Source organism: Aotus nancymaae, unplaced genomic scaffold (assembly GCF_030222135.1).
Source record: "Aotus nancymaae isolate 86718 unplaced genomic scaffold, 86718_ANA_hifiasm-v0.15.2.pri h1tg000007l, whole genome shotgun sequence".
NCBI classification, from domain to species: Eukaryota; Metazoa; Chordata; class Mammalia; order Primates; family Aotidae; genus Aotus; species Aotus nancymaae.
The window spans coordinates 19639556-19657653 of record NW_026988418.1 but is presented as its reverse complement, the minus strand read 5'-3'; positions in this window follow the sequence as shown (position 1 = coordinate 19657653).

Genomic DNA, 18098 nt, shown 5'->3' with positions numbered 1-18098 from the left:
CAGAGCAAGACTCCACCTCAAAAAAAAAAATTTATATATATATATACATATATATTTTTCTTGTTCTGAGAGTCAGAAGCAGATGTCCCTGAAGTACCTCTGTTCTCAAGGAAAGGCTGATGCACACTGCAGGGACTCTGGTAGGCAGACTCTGTTATGGCCAGAGAAATCTGGGAGGGTGGAAGGAGGGCCAAAGGTTGAGATGTGTGCCTGTGGGCTCTATGAAATGTAAACACAGTGATTACTGTAATTGGGTTATACTTTTAAAATTTTTTCCCCAAGCATCAGCAAGAAAGCATAGTGCAAGTGGTGTGAATGCTAGATCAAAACTTAGGAACCTCACTAACTTGCTTTCTGCCCTTCGGCTCTCCCAAGTGCCCCACTCTAGAGGATCTCCTTCTTAACTGAGTAAGAGTGGGCTGGATCAGCTGACTTGTCAAGGCCCTTCCTGATCTATATCCTATGGTCTTAATTTATTGTTTCTTATTCTAACTTCCCACGTCTTGAGGATGATTCAGGTCTAACTTTGGGAGAAGAGGGGTGATTCTGGACTGGTATTTCTAAAGCATACCTTTATTAATGTCACATCTATGCTTAGCTCTCTAGTACAATACTTTTGCAAATTTCTCACACTATGCATTTCAGGCTCTGTACTCAATACTTGAAATGCTTATATTATTTAATTAGATGGTACGGAGTGGTAGTGACGGAAGTGGGGGAGAAATGCCTGAAAGGTAGATTCCCTGTTTGCAACCCCAGGTTCACTTGGTACTAACTGTGAAATCTTGAACGAATTACTAACCTCTTTAGGCTTCAGTTTATCCTCTGTAAAAGAGGATAATAATAGCACCTACCTGATTGGGTTGTTGTGAGGAGCAAATGAGTCTATTTTTGTAAAGCACTTAGAAGAGTGTCCGGCCCATACTAAACTCTCAATGATACGCTATTTTTTAAATAGATTCTTACCAACACTCTCATTTACACACGAGAAAATGGACCTTCAGAAAGTTTAAGCAACATACTTGAGGCCTTAGAAAAAGCAGATGCTAGGAATAGTGATTGGCAGTTTTAGGATATTCTGATTGTATTTCAACCAGGAACTTGGAAGTGCTTGTATCGTAACTGACATTCTCTTATCTGTAATACTCTACAGCCAGTGATTTCTAAACCACAAAGCAGGCCAGGTCATTCCCAGATTAAACCCTGCACTGGCTCTTCCTTGTGAAGAGGAAATAAGTCTGAGCTCCTTAGCATGACACATGGACTTTTATTATTTATTTATTTATTATTTTAAATTTCAGTAGGTCTTTGGGGAACAGGTGGTATTTGGTTACACGAACAAATTCTTTAGTGGTGATTTCTGTGATTTTGGTGCACCCATTGCCCGAGTGGTGTATCCTGTACCCAGTGTGTCAGACTTCTTTCTACCTCCCCAACCTCACTGCGGCACCCCCATTCCAACCCACCCAGAGATCTTTGCTTCCAGGCCTTTGCTTAGGAGTTTCCCTGTGCTTAGAATGGTGTTTCTCCCTCTGAACTGACCAATTCCTTCTTGGCCTTCAGTTTTCACTTAGATGTTGGCACTTCTAAGAAGCTATGGCCCAAGAATCCCTTCCAATGCCCACTCGGAGCCTTCTCTCTCATCACCTCCCCCGGCCTGCTTATTTGTCCTCGTAACCTCTTTGCTGAATCCTATTTAGACTGATGTTCACATTTCATTGTGGGGTGGATCAGCCTCCAATTTGGAACTTTTAGAAGATGCCATTCGCATCTTTCTAGGCCATTCTTGTTTACCCAGGGAAGATGAGTGAACCGTCAGCACTCAGTTTGTAATACCAGCATGATGAACTGATACAACTCCAGCCAAAAATGGTGGCAAGAAAAATCCTTTTCAGTGCATTTAGCATGGTGGCCTTATTATGGGTACAATATGATTTCCTTGAAGTCTTGTAAAATTTTGACAGGATCCCTTGAGCTGGTCTTTGGGGGATTTTCTCTAGGACTTTCTTCACAAGGCTGAACCTCAAGGCTCTTAATCATGCCACAGGATAGCAGGGAAGCAGTTGAGGAGGAGAAATTAATAAAAAGGATTCTTATCATAAGCCCCCTCTCTAATTTGGGGAAACAGAAACCTCTGCATGTTTTCTCAATAAGCACTCTATCAGAAGCCTTCTTATCCTGACAGGCTTCACTCTTTCATAAACACAGCAAGAATAACCTCTGGACACCGGCTTGCCATAGTCAAGTATGAAAATGTGAATTCCACGGGTCACTGTTTTTGCAGCCGCCAGATGTGGATGAAAGGGGAAGGGTGTTTTATTGTGTTTTCTCAAGAAACAGAGAAAGGTCTGTCCTGAGATGGGCCTACTTTCCTCCCACACAAGTGGCCACCATGTGGCCAGAGGACAGCTAGCTAATTTGCAAGATTAAGCTTTTCCAAATATTTGGAATTGGTCTATTCTGTCTTCAGCTAATAAAATAGATTTTTGCTCCAAAATGGATTTAGGAAGCAGACACAAGAGCTCCTAAGGGCTTGTTGGCAAGATACCTGTTAACAGGGTCCATCTGTCAAATGGCTATACAACGGGTAGTCTCTGTGTAGACTGTCTCCAACTTGACCTCTCTAGTATGGCTGCCTTCATGCAGGAGTTCTGCCAGGAGCAGATGGTACCCAGTGCCAACTGATGCTGAGATGCACAGGATAAGCTTCTGTTCTCTGCCATTCACTCATACCTAGGAAGTAAAAACATTAAACAAGCATACATTAGAAAACAGACACATGCACAAATGAGGAATCCACATTAATTGCAAATATCTGATTTAATGATTCATTTATTAGTTTATTATTGGGTGTCTATTATGTGCCAGAGACTTTGCTAGGTATTAGGGAAATAGATGAAGTAAGACATGGTCCCTGACATAAAGGAGGCTTATGGTTAATTTGGGGAGGCAGAGTTATAAACATCTATAATATAAAGTGCTATAAGCTGCAAAAGAGCTTTGGAGAAGGAGGCCCAGGGTCTGTCTGGGAGAGGGAGGGTAAGTTTATAGTGGAAGTAGCCCTTACGTTGAATCTTAAAGAATGAGTAGGCGGTTTCCAATAGGGGAAGTATGTTCAGGACAGAAGCAAAACCCTTTAGAGAGCATTCTGTGTTTGGGGAATGACCAGTTGTTCACGTGTCTGGATTATAAAGTGGGAGGGAAGGCAGAGGTGGCTTGGGGGAAGACAAGGGCCAAGTCATCTGGGCATTAGTCATGGTAATTAATTTATATTTGGCTCTGTAGGCAATGGGGGGACATGGTGGAGCACTGAATAATCACTGAAAGAGCAACATGGTCATGCTACAGTGTAGAAAGTGGTTTAGAGATGAGTGAGGCAATAAATATTTAGTCCAGAGAATGAAGCACGGTTGCCAACAACTATCTATAATGCAGGGTAATGAGCTTTAATACAACTAGTTGGGGCTCTTCCTTTTGCTCCTCAAATCTTTCTCTTTACTCTTCACCATACTCTGTGCCCCAGGGGTAAGACCTCTATGGACTGTTCCAGTAGGCTTCCTATCCCTCTGAGTTTAGTTGGGTTCTGCTCATGGAAGCACAGTAAGGAGATGGAAAGGAGAGAGGAGAGTGAAGTCAAGGTACTTACTCCCTTGAGTGCTTCCCTGAGGAGTTACCGTGGGCTGATTTTGTTCCTTGATGGAAGTCATAGCTCCTCTTAAGGTGGACCTCTCCTCAAAACTCTTCCCTTTTGCATTCCAGTAACCCCTCCTGTTCTTACTCCTTTAGGTGTAGGGATGTTCAAAACCTTGCTAGCATTTAAGTATGATGCTATTCCTTGTGGTTTCTCTATATTCTGCACACATCTTCCTAAATCATCCTTTATTAAATACTGTTTGCATTGTCCAACTTTGAGTAGGTTGTCATTTCATGGTGGGGCCCTGACTACACTGTACAAGGTGGGCACAGGAGTAGAGGGCACAGAAAAGTTAGTTCTGCCTGGGGCAGTGAAGAAGGGATCAAGAAGAGGCAGCACTGGAGCCCTGTCCTGAAAGATGAGATTGAGTTTCCTAGGCATCAAGTGTATGAAAGGCATCCTAGACTGAAGGAACAGAATCAATAAGTGAATGGCAGAGTGAAGAAACGAGGTGTTTGTAGGGAGCAATGACTGAGAGGTGAGGAGGAGGTTGGTGAGGGAGGTGAGGTGCTACAGGAGATGAAGGGGCAAAGATGAAGTTGGGTCAGAGTGGAAGAGCTTTGAATGCCAGTTTAGGAGTTTGTGCTTTCTTCCAGAGCAGGGGGGCAAGAATGGTGACCACACTGGGAAATGCATCATATGAGGAATGATAGAGGACATGTGGGTGTTTATCTTGGAGGAAAGACTTGAGAGTCTAATCGTCATCTTCAAAAATGTGGAGGATCTGGATAATGATATGGCACTATGTATCATGAGTTCATGTTTTTTGGCCTGGGAATCCTATGTCTAGGAATTTAGCTGAAGGAAATAATCCAAAATGCAGACAAAACCTTCTGGCCAAAAAGCATCCATTGCTGCATTATTTATAATAACAAAAAATTGGAAACAACCTAAATGCTAACAGGACAGTTGTTAAATGAATTATGGCAGGTCTCTACAATAGAATATCAATGTGGTTGTTAACACAAAGTGTACAAAAAGTTTAAAGGTGCAGGAACATGCTTTTAATATGTTAAGTTAAAAAATAGGATATAAAATGTCTATACAAAATGATTCAGTAATATATAAAAAATAATATGAACTAAATAAAGATGCTAAAATCTTATTTATAGCTATTGCTGTTGATGACTTTGTGGGTGACTGATATTTTCAGGCTGTTCCAAAGATCATTTGTAAATGGGAGTTGACAGCTGGTAGTATCATTCAGATAAGTACAAAACCTCCCAAGTGAAAATTATTGAATGGGACCCCTGCCATTTAAACATATATTTTATGCTGTTTGTTTATCACCATCATCATCACCACCACCTCTGAATTTATTGAATGGATACCATCTATTAGGCATATACTATTTTTTCCTACATATTATGTCTCTTAACCCTTTTGACTTTGTAAAGTTTTATTTATTTATTTATTTACTTATTTTTATTGTACTTTAGGTTCTGGGGTACATGTGCAGATTACACAGGATTGTTGCAAAGGTACATACATGGCAAGGTGGTTTGCTGCCTCCATCCCCCTGTCACCTATATTTGACATTTCTCCCCATGTTATCTCTCCCAAACCTCCCCACCCCCTACTGTCCCTTCCCTAACCCCAACCAACAGACCCCAGTGTGTGATGCTCACCTCCCTGTGTCCATATGTTCTCATTGTTCAATACCCACCTATGAGTGAGAACATGCGGTATTTGATTTTCTGTTCTTGTGTCAGTTTACTGAGAATGATGCTTTCCAGATTCATCCACGTACCTACAAAGGACATAAAGTCATCATTTTTTCTGGCTGCATAGTATTCCATGGTGTATATGTGCCACGTTTTTCTTGTTCAGTCTATAATCGATGGGCATTTGGGTTGGTTCCAGGTCTTTGCTATTGTAAACAGTGCCACAATGAACATATGTGTGCATGTGTCTTTATAATAGAGTTTTTTATAATCCTTTGGATATATACCCAGTAATAGGATTGCTGGGTCAAATGGAATTTCTATTTCTAGATTCTTGAGGAATCACCACACTGTCTTCCACATGACTGAACTAATTTACACTCTCACCAATAGTATAAAAGTGTTCCTATTTCTCCACATCCTCTCCAGCATCTGTTGTCTCCAGATTTTTTAATGATCGCCATTCTAACTGGCCTGAGATAGTATCTCAATGTGGTTTTGATTTGCATGTCTCTAATGACCAGTGATGATGAGCATTTTTTCATATGTTTGTTGGCCTCATATATGTCTTCTTTTGAAAAGTGTCTGTTCAGATCCTTCACCCACTTTTGAATGAGTTTGTTTTTTTCTTGTAAATCTGTTTTAGTTCTTTGTAGATTCTGTATAGCCCTTTGTCAGATGGGTAGATTTCAAAAGTTTTTTCCCATTCTGTTGGGTGCCAGTTCACTCTAATGATTGTTCCTTTTGCTGTACAGAAGCTCTGGAGTTTAATTAGGTCCCATTTGTCTAATTTGGCTTTTGTTGCCAGTGCTTTTGGTGTTTTAGTCATGAAGTCCTTGCCTATGCCTGTATCCTGAATGGTGTTGCCTAGGTTTTCTTCTAGGGTTTTTATGGTGTTAGTTCTTATGTTTAAGTCTTTAATCTGTCTGGAGTTAATTTTAGTGTAAGGTATAAGGAAGGGCTCCAGTTTCTGCTTTCTGCACATGGCTAGCCTGTTTTCCCAACACCATTTATTAAACAGGGAATCCTTTCCCTATTGCTTGTTTTTGTCAGGTTTGTCAAAGATCAGATGGTTGTAGATGTGTGGCATTGTTTCCAAGGCCTCTGTTCTGTTCCATTGGTCTATATCTCTGTTTTGGTACCAGTACCATGCTGTTTTGATTACTGTAGTTGTGTAGTATAGTTTGAAGTCAGGTAGTATGATGCCTCCAGCTTTGTTCTTTTTGCTTAGGATTGTCTTGGCTATTTAGGCTCTCTTTTGGTTCCATATGAAGTTTAAGGGTTTTTTTTCCAGTTTTGTGAAGGTCATTGGTAGCTTGATGGGGACAGCATTGAATCTATAAATTACTTTGGGCCGTATGGCCATTTTCATGATATTGATTCTTCCTAACCATGAGCACGGAATGTTTCTCCATCTGTTTGTGTCCTCTCTTATTTTGTTGAGCAGTGGTTTGTAGTTCTCCTTGAAGAGGTCCTTTACATCCTTTTTTAGTTGTATACTTAGGTATTTTATTCTCTTTGTAGCAATTGTGAATGGGAATTTGCTCTTGATTTGTCTCTCTGTTTGTTGTTGGTATATAAGAATGCTTGTGTTTCTGCACATAGATTCCATATCCTGAGATTTTGCTGGAGTTGCTTATCAGTTTAAGGAGATTTTGGGCTGAGAGGATGGAGTCTTCTAAATATACAATCATGTCATCTGAAAAAAGAGACAATTTGACTTCCTCCTTTCCTGATTTAATACCCTTTATTCCTTTTTCTTGCCTGATTGCTCTGGCTAGAACTTCCAATACTATATTGAATAGGAGTGGTGAGAGAGGGCATCCTTTCTATATGTACAATAAGAAATGCCCCTGGAATTTGTAGAAACATGTATGTGTGTGTGTAGGGGCATGTTTAGATTTTCAGAGTCTGGAACTGGGGGCTCCAGGAAATTTTTTTTTTTTTATGGTGAAAAGATATACATACATTTAGAATTAGCCAGCTGGACTCAGTTTAGATGATCCCAATTTTTTTGGCAACATCCAAAGCATTGTAATCAGGGGCTAGTCGTACAAATGCCTTCTCCTCTCCATCAGGCCAAATCAGTGTGTTGACCTTGGCCACATCAATGTCATAGAGTGTCTTCATAGCCTGTTTGATCTGGTGCTGTCTGGTGCTACTTCACAGCCTGTTTGATCTGGAAACATCAAGTTTCTGCTGACCACTGAGTCTACCATGAAGAAGATAGAGGAAATCTTTTTCAGATGTCTCCAGGAACAGTGGCCTCAGCCAACACCTGAGTTACCTATTTTATCTGGTTTAAATCTCCTGGCCATCCTGTTATCTCTTGCTCTGGTCATTATTTTTTCAAAAGAAAGAAACTGTGTTCAGAGAAGGTACAGAAGTTCTTCAGGTCCACGACAGGGAAGAGGAATAGCTGGGATTCAAAGCTGGGCTGGTCCAATTGATTACAAAGCCCATGGCTCCCTGGGACCCTGGCTGCCTCCTTGTCTTGGTTTTGCTTTTCTGTTGAACCTCTCAAGGAGACCACTGCAACTTCAGTGGTGAAGATTCTGTATCTCTGGGTACTGGGATGGTCCAGGTCTTAGTCCATAGGCCAGGCCTTAATACTAAGTCAGCAACTGGGGGTGGACCTCCTTGTCTGGTCCACTAAATGAGGAACAGGTGAAGAACAGGTGACCCTAGACCCCTGTGAGGGTGAACCAATGGGCGAATTTGGGAGAGCAATAGGTTATTGGTAAAGATTTTAAAAGTAATAGTTTCCCAGTCTTACAAATGTAAAAGACACATTTTCCCAGTTTTAAACCTGCAAATTCTTATTAAGATGTGCTCGGCCTTATAACTGAATTTCCGTAATTTTCGAGTATTTTTCACATTAAAAATGAATAGTAGTAGAACATTTGAGAAACAAAAAAGAGTAAAGGAGACAAAATCTTAGGAATTTCGGCATGACATTATCAGTAAAAAATATCTTTGACAATTCGGTTCATAAAAACCATCACTTATTGTTTTAATTTGCATTGCTTTGAATATTCAGGGAGACTCCCACACCTTTCCATACATCAACTGACAATTTGTTTCTTCTTTCATAAATTGCCTTTTTATTCCTTTGGCCCCTTCTTTTCTAGATAACATTTTTTGTTTACAGTGAAAATAGAGTTCTCTTACAAGCCATGAAAAGAAGCGATTGTCCAAATATCTTAGCACTTCACCTATATAATAACTGTCTTTCTTTGGCTTCCCCATGTATAAAGATGAGGGGGAAGTGAGTTAGCATAATCATGATAGAGAGCAGTGTTTCCCTAATTGTGTTTTCTGGAACAATAATTCCAGGGGAAGTTAGTGGGTGTAACAGGGAAAGGGCTCGAATGAGTTGGAAAATGCTTTATAGAATAAGAATACATGGTTTCCAAATTGCAGTAAAACTATAGAATTTGCTATAGGCTTTTGGTGTTCATAGAGACAGAGACTCCTCTAGGAAGGGGTAGAAGATAACATTTCCCACTCAGCACCTCGTGCACTTTGGACAGCCCTGGTGTGGAGGAAAGAATATAGGAGAGGGTGGTGGCCAAAGGCTGGTTTTTCAATAGGTTTGACATTGATGTGTTTTACGACCTTAGGCAAATTCCAACATCCTATCACTAGTAAAATAAACAAGGATATGTTTGAGATGAGGCTTGTAGTATGCACAGGATTTTGATAGGAAAAAAGAGGTTTCAGGTGGAGGCAACTGAATGGGCAAAGTCCAAGACGCCTTTCTACCCAGAGTGATACCAAACCAAATACTGTAATTCTGGTCCCTGTTTTGTAACAACTCCATCCTGTTAGTAGAAAACAGATGTGTTTTCTTCGGAGAGACAGAGTTTCACCAAGTCACCGAGTTTTTCTTAGTTCTGTTTCAATGCTCAGAAACCCACCTGCCTTTTCCTAAGTGTTCCTGCCCACCTAGATAGACCATCATAAAAATTCATATTTGAAACAAGAAACCTCACTGCTTCAGTCACTTTGACAGCCAGACTTAGGGCTTATGGAGAAATTAAGATGAATGTCTTTAAAATCCAGTGAAAGACTTTTATGATCCGTTACTTGAATAGCAGGTCTAGAATTTTTTACATGGTTTATTTATACTAATTGTATAATATAACCATGTAAACTCATTAGAAAAGCATCTGTTTCATTAAGGGATGCTGGGGGGAAGCATGAACCAGAAGATTATTTGGATTGCTGATTGTGAAATAAGTTACTCATTTTTTAAAAAATCTTGAATTTGCAGTTGTTGTATTACATGTATAACGTAATACATTTCAATTCATACAAGCTTCCGCAACATCTCTTTTGCATCTGGAACAGTGCTGGAGCATTCTTGCTATCCAGGATCTCACAGTTTATGGGAAGATAGACTAGAACACAGCTAAAAATAATGATGTAGTGATTACAAAGCCATGTTAGTGTTCATAACAAAAAATCCTATAGATCCCAGAGAAAAGAGTGACAGTCTTGCTTGGGGAGATAGAGACAATTCCACAGAGATAATATTTAAGCTGCCTCATAAAGCTGAATAGGATTTTCTCCTTAAAAAGAAGGTCATAAAGGCATTCCTTACTCCAAGAAGTCTTCACTGATCTCCGTAAACAAGTCAACTTCTTCCACTATTACTTTCATAAACAATGTTCCTCCCCAGTGAAGCATGTACCATCTCCGAAGTTCCCATTTCTTTGTACCATTTCCTAGTTGATGTCTGCTTAGCTAATCTAGTTAATGTTAGACTTTATGTCCAATGGGGGCAAGGGTCATATCCTTCCTTTCTTCCCTAACCAGAACTCAGGTCATAGAAGGAGCTCAGCAAATGTTGAATGGATAAACAACACGAACAAAGACAAAGAAACAGGAGATAAGGGCATTTTAGGAAAACGCAGAGCAAGTTATTCAACACGTCTGGAGTAGGATGCAGAATGAGACCTAGAATTGGCAAAACTTTGAGCAAAAATATGCTAGCTCTTAGCTACCAATTTTGAACTATAGTAACCAGAGGAAAGTACAAGTTAGCCAAGCAGCATTTCTAAATGGCCAGGTTGACTCTCTCCAACACCCTGAGTCCATCCATGGTTTCCTATGTCTTGTCTTGTGGTTGAAGTCCTTGTCTACTCTAAGGCTGCAGGTGGACAGACCTTTGAGTATTTTTGGTTTTTTAAATAACTCCTTTTCGTTCAAAGACATTTTATTCTGTCTACTCATTCCAAGTAAAGAGGAGCTTTGGAGGTAACAAAATCCTTCTCAACCTTCCAGGTGAGGTTCATATTCTGCTTCATGGAGTCCTTGAGCCTCAGACCTAGAAGGGACATTAGGAAGCTGAAGAAATTGGGGCTCAGATTGAGGAAGGGACTTGCGAGAGCCATGTAGCTAGGAAGGAGCCAAGCTAGGTTTAAACCCCAGTTGTTTGATTCCACTCCATCTCATCATCCACCACTTTTGTGAAGCTGCTTGTCTTTCATTCAGCAAACTTTTGCATTTCCAGGCTTCCTGCCCTAGAAAAGTTTCCTGTTTCACCTCCAAAGCCATCAGCAGCCCTTAGGCCCCTGGCCAAACATCTGGCACTTGACAGGGATGTTCCCTGCTTCCCCATCTCTGCAGGGTGCTGAAGGGGCAGGTCATGAGTTATGCCTTGATTCCATACAGCCAAGCAGAGTGCAAATAAACAGGAGAGGAATGTGCGAATGGAGAGTGGACGGTGTGTCCTCCGCTCTGCGTCGCTGTCTGCAAGGCAGCCTTCAGTGACTTCTCTCTGCTGCTTCAGACTTTGCCTTGGCAGGGGTTCCTTGAGACTAGGCCTTATCTGTGCCTTGAATTTTGAGCCCTCATACATCCTCTCTTTCCTCTCCTGTAATACAGAACTGTGCGTGCTTCCCATAGTTCTGTCATACTGCCACATTTTCAATTTTGTCATCTCTCTTGTTAGGAATTCTCTCTCCTGATTTTGGGACCTTTAAGAAAGTTCAGTTTAAGAGTTACTTACTCTGTGATGCAGCCTTAATTCCTCCAAACTTAAAGGCTTCTTTACCCATTTTTATTCTGCACTTTTAACTTGTTGTTAAGTCCATCACTGCATTACCTTATTGATTATACTATCCATCTCCCGCACCAAAAATATAATAGCTAATATTAATAACTATAATTTATTAGGCACTGACAATGTGCTGGGAAATGCATGAAGAATTTCACTCATGTTATTATAGTTAATCTTTACCATAACTTTGTAAATTTGATGCCCTTAATTTGAATTTCCCTCAAATCAAAGCTTAATACAAGGGTTTAGGAACCCGTACAGGGGATCTCAAGAAGCAGGAGTGAAGGACAGGGAGAGAAAGACAGGGGAGGAGGAAAAGATAAAATAAGTTTTGTTTTTTTTTATGTCAGTGCTGTCTGCAATGGGTGTTAAATTCTGTCTCCTAGGAGAGTGGGAGGCTGGTGCATTCACTCATCAGCCACCATGCTCCGTTGATCAGGAGCTATCCTGAGGGCTGGGAGTTGTTAATGCCCCTGCACTTCTGGGCTGAACCTACCTACACAGGTCAAGCAGATTATGGCAACACTGGACAAAGTCCTGGGGCAGAATGCTGAAAGATGGGAGCTACTTGCTGAAAGATGGGAAGCTGATAGTACAAGGTGATTCTGAGCTGGCATGGAAATATCCATCGCAGCTGCAGCTGGAACAACGTGGAGGTCAACAGGACGTGATGAAGGTGCTACGGCAGATAGCTCCTGCCATAACAGATAGCCCCATTTTACACATGAGTGAACCAGTATCTCTGACCCTGAGCTTGGGCTCTTACGTAGTATAGTAGATTCTAAGTGCCCATAGGGTGAGGATCATGTCTCCTTAGTCTCTGTGGTTTCACAAAACCCTGGCACATTCTGAGTCCTTAGAAGATGATAGCTGAATAAATGAATGAGTTGCCAGAATGGTAATTTGAGGCTCTGTAGGGTTGATTCTTACCGCAAACATTTATCCAACTTAAGCTAAGCAACCCAGGAATCTTGTAGCCAATCAGGAAAGGCAGATAGCAGGTAAGTGTGTTTTAAAAACCTTATGAGTGTTTTAAAAGTAGAACTCTGTGTTATAGGAACGTGCAGTGGGGGGGCTCATCTAGTTTGTGGCTCAGGAAGGCCTTTTTAAGGAAATGAGGTTTAAGCCAATACTAGAAGAATAAATAAGTCATGGAGGATGGGTGGCAGGAGGAAAAGCACATGGAGGGTGCCTGGTGGGGAGGAGAGGTTGTGGAGCTAAGAGGAGATCAGTAGAGCTGTAGTGTGGTGGGGGGAGGGCCTGGTTGTGACAACTAAAGCTGGAGAAGTAGATGGGGCTAGATGATGGAGGACTGCTTTGTAAGCCAAGTTAGAAAAGAGCATTATTCCGGCTGTGGTAAGAAAAAGGTATTGGAGAGAAGTGAGAGTGGAAGTGGGAAGATCAGTTAGGAGATGGTAGCTGATATCCAGAGGAAAGATGACGGTGGCTTAGTTTCATGTCTAGGGTTGGGGAGGATTGGAGAAGTTGGTGAATTCTAGAGATATGTATGGAGTTGAGTGGTTATGAATTGTGATCCACTAGAGGGAGAAGAGACAGTCATGTCTAGGATTCTGTCTGGAGCAAACAGATAGGTGGTAAATGGTGATGTCATTCCCTGCGATTGGGAGTATAAAAGGACAAGGTAGGCAGTGGAAGGTGGTAGGATTCATTGTAATTATGATGAACTTGAGAGGCCTATGGATCAGTGGCCAATACACAGACTTGAGGGTTAAGGGTCAGGACTAGAGTTAGGCAACAAGCAGGCGCACAGGGACCAACATTTAAGGAGGCAGTCACTCTCAGGGTCCTGTAAGCACAGGGTTAGCACGTGAGAATGAATGTCTCCCTAAATCTTGTACCCTAGGGGCCTTGCTTACCTCACTGTCGCCCCAGCCCCATATGAGGCAAAGAAGAGAGGTTCTGGTTGGAATTATAAGTTGGGACGATAGCAGCATCAGTGATGGAGTGGACATTTGCCATTGTTTAGCTTCCCAGCATTGATTTCTACTTCCTAACAACACTCAATTTCATTGGGGAAGTTTCATGAGCTTACTCCATTGTGTGTCTTGGTGGGACATTGTGTGGGAAATAGGTGCCTGCCTCCTACAATAGAAACCTGAGAGGGCCGTGGAAGGAGACACTGAATATCGGAGCTTGAATCTAAAGTCCATTGTTGTACTCAGTGTAAATTTTGATATAATGGTTCTAGTTAAACAGTTAAGCAAGACATTCAAAGAAGAAAATGAACAACTATAGGCCATTTCAGTTTGCTGGCCATCATTCTGTCTTCTGGTCTCCCTAGTGCCATTTTTCATGCACTATTTTAATATATTTTTCAATAGGAGAAAATATCACCCTTTTCTCTTTTGTATTTTTTTTTTTTTTTTGAGATGAAGTCTTGCTCTGTTGCCTGGGCTGGAGTGCAGTGGTGTGATCTCAGCTCACTGTAGTGTCCACCTTCCTGTTCTTCTGCCTCGGCCTCACGAGTACCTGGGATTACAGGCACGTGTCACTACGCCCAGCTAATTTCTGTATGTTTAGTAGAGATGGGGTTTCACTATGTTGGTCAGGCTGGTCTCGAACTCCTGACCTCATGATCAGCCCACCTCAGCTTCCCAAAGTGCTGGGATTACAGGTGTGAGCCACTGCGCCCGGCTAATATCACCCTTTTCTAAGAGTCTGATGTGTGAGGATTTGAGGTCTGTACCCACTGCAGCAATGTTTCTTACTATCAGTGGAGCCCCTGAAGCTATTTTTAGACTGGGATTAGGGTAAACTGGGGGCATACAGAGCAGTTGGAAGAGGAGGACATGTACAGTTTTGGAATAAGGCAGACACCATACAAGGTAGACCAGAGACAATGAAAGAAATTGTATCTTTGGTGACATTGGAAACTTCTGGATCAAGTCCACTGAAAAGAATTGTGTTAGTACGTTAGAGGTTATGCTGCTATAACAGACTCCTCAATAAAGGGACTTAAATAACATAGAAGTTCGTTTCTCTCTTAATAGTCCAGAAGTCTGCCCTCCGCAACACAGGGCTTGGCATCTCTAGGTTCATAGTGATTGACCCAGCTGACCCATTTCCCAGCTGATGGGAAGAGCAAGCGAAGAATTGGAAAGCTGTCAGCTTCTCTTTTAAGACAGTGGCTTGAGAGTTGTACTTACCTCTTTTATTTACACTCCACAGCATGGTCACACCTAGATGCAAGGGAGGCTGGGAAAGGTACACTCTGGAGGGTGTATGAAAGAGATGAGTACAACCTTTGGGTCATTTGGAGACGTGCTGATCTATTACAAAAGGAAAGAAAAGGAGACAAGGTTTGGAGGGTATTTATCAGTTTTTGTCAAACCAGTTATTTTGTTTTTCTTCCCTCAAGCCAATTGGAGTTTGGGTTTCTGTTCTTTGCAACGAAAATTCCTCCAATATGAGACAGGATTTGTCACTGAGTGTTTGCCTTTCCCATCATACAGCCTCTCTATCATCTTTAAGGGACAGTTCAATGCTGTGCTTATTTGAATGCAATCAAATTTAATTAGTTAAGGAAAAAAGAGGGAAGGAAATAGCTTGAGATTATACTACATGCCAGCTACTGTTCTACAATGTTTATATATGTGGTATCCTTTAATCCTCAACATAACTCTTTGCTTTTTTTATCTCTGGGTTGCAGGTGAGGAAAATGAGGTGGAGAAGAGTGACAGGTGGTACAATAGTTAAGAGAGCTGTGATTCAATCCCTGTCTGTCGGATTTTATAGCCCCTGCTTTGTGTACTCCATCCCAACTGTGTCGTTGTGTATTGAGGTGCATGATGGTGTCAGAATTAATGGGGACAGGGAGGGAGAGACTGGCAGTAGGAAGATAATGGTAAGAGCACAGGGGGCAGTAGGACCAGGTGTCACACACATGTGTGTGTGTGTATGTCTCTGTGTGCTCATCCATAGAGATGAGGAGGCAGTCAGAAGCAAGATAGGTGCTGATAGGGCTGGTGAGAAATCAGCCCACAGTCATCACTATCCCAAGGCCCCTTCTTTGTCTATGGCACTCTCAACTCCTACTTGACAGGCATTTCTTATTGATTGGGTGTTTATTTGAATGAGGTAGACTGCGGACCTGGAGGCTTCTTCGCTCGAACACACTTGGGGAGGCTGGTTGCAAAATGGCTGCAATACCCAGAAGTCTGGGATTTAGTGCAGAAAGTCATTTAGTGGCCCATCCTGGCTGAAAGTGCCCTTGGGAAGCTGCTACCTAAGCAGAGGAAGCAGCAGCTGGAAGTGCAGGGCAGTGAGCAGAGGTGGAAGAAGGGTGGGGAGGCAGTTTGTTAGTGAGATGAATTTCCAGGAAGGAAAGCCCGCCCTCTACCACCCCGCTGGATTAGGGCTGCTTCAGGACGTCTCATTCCTGAGAAAGCCCTCTCACAAGAATTCCATTGTCTGATCTTCAGGAATGCAAGGAAACTTGTTCCTTAGCGGGCACAATGAGGACACCAGCAGCCAAGGGAGGAAGTGGGGAGTCCTTGAATTCTCTAAGAACCTACCGCAGACTGCCTTTTGGCAAGTGTTCAGGGAGTGGTGCTCTAGGAAGAGCTCCTGTTGGAGCAGGCTGGCCTGGGAACAGTGGTGAAGCAGAGAAATCAGCCTTATGACCTCGCCTAACCCTGTCTCCTTGCAACCTGGCTTATAACCGGGAGTAGTCTCCAGCTTTCCCTTTGCCCACAGCCCAGTGTGCTTCTTCTGAGCCAGGAGAAATGTCTCACCATCCTAGAAGAAATAGCCCACTTTCACTTTCCCAGGTTCACTGTCACGCCCTTTCTTTCTCCACGTCTGCTCATCCTTCAAAGGCCCAATAGAATGTCACTTCTTTTGGGAAGCCTACTTTCTGCTGAGCTCATATTACTTTTACCTGACTATCTTCACACCTAGTATATCGTCATATGTTTTGTAGGTGCCCAGTAAATATATATTGGTAAAACAAATAGTCCTGATGCACTTTAATGTTGTTGTTTTGGATAAAAGTCATACATTAAATAAACAAATAGGATTGCCCTGTATATGTTTATGGATGAAATTCACAAGACCTTTCGTTGAACTTTGTATTTTATTTTTTTGGTTCATGGTGTATGGTTAACCTGCATTCAGGTGATATGGTAAATGAATCACATGTCACACACTCATTTCTGACTGTATGTTCTTCAGCACAGCAACTCTCTTTATTTCCATCTCTAAATAAGAATTTGGAAACAGATGATGCTAAAGCTTCTTCTAGCTGAAAAATGTTATGTTCCAGGTCTGAAATATTTAAAATGTGACCTCCCAGAAACATTTCCATCTTAAAGTGTTCACTTAATTAGAGGTAAGAAGCCTTAGGGTTGGGACTTTAATGGAGGATGACATAGCAAGCAGAGTTCCAAGGGCAAAGAGTCACAGAACTTTCTCCAGAATGATGAGGCGAAGACCTATTCAGCTTCCTTCAAGAATTCTTATTTGACTTGGTATGAATGTATCTATCCCTTTTAAAATGTAGCAAAAGGAAAGACATAGAGACTACTTAAATGCAAATTATTAAGTGAAAGAAGTCAATCTGAAAAGATTACACCATGAAAAATTCCAACTATATTATTTTCTAGTAAAGGCAAAACTATAGGGACAGTAAAGAGATCAGTGGTTGCCAGGGATTCAGGGAGAGGGAGGGATGACTGGACAGAGCACAGGATTTTAAGTACAGTGAAACTACTCTGTATAGTATCATAATGGCGGGTACATATCGTTATCCATTTATCCAAGACCATAGGATGCACAACACTAAGAGCGCACCTTAATGTAAACTACAGATTTTAGTTAATAGTCATGTGTCAATATTAGCTCGCCAATTGTAACAAACGCTCTACAGTAATGCAAGATGCTAACAATATGGGAAATTATGTGCGGAAGGAAAGAAGTCTATAGTAATTCTTTGTAGTTTTTGCTATATTTTTCACTAAACCTAAAACTCCTCAAAAAGTAAAGTCTATTAATAAAAAATGAACCACACATCTTCTTAATCATAACTAACATTTATATAGCACTTACCACATACCATTTACTGTTCTAAGCACTTTGCACATATTAACTCATTGGAAAAATTCACACATCAAACTTGTGATCTATGTAGTATTGTTAATCTCATTTTATAGAGGAGAAAATAGAAGAACAGTGATGTAAAGTGAGTTTGCACCATGCTACACTACACTCTACACTGTTTTATTCTGTACCATGCCATATGCCATATGTGTACTTTATATGCCCAGGCGTCACCTCTTCCAGGAAGCCTTTCAGACCTGCCACAGGCAGGGGTAGTGACGCTTCTCTATGCTTTTATAACATCCTGGCCCAACTCTGCAGACATATCCCATTTAGCATCTATTTGTTGAATGTGTATTAAGGATTTCTAAAGAAATGTTTGGCAGGTATCTTGTTGAATCCTAGAGAAGCTAAGAACGTCCACTAAACTGACAACCCATACTGTTCACAAAAAGGCAGCAGGTGAGTGAGTTTGCTGTGGCATGCTGTGTGCACACTTATGCCATCTCCTGGTCACCTGTTTCCTTCTCTGATGTTCTCAGACCTCCTCTTTGATCACTTCTGCATCATTGCTTGGTCCCAATGTCAAAGCCACTGCTGAAGTTTCCTGTGTCTA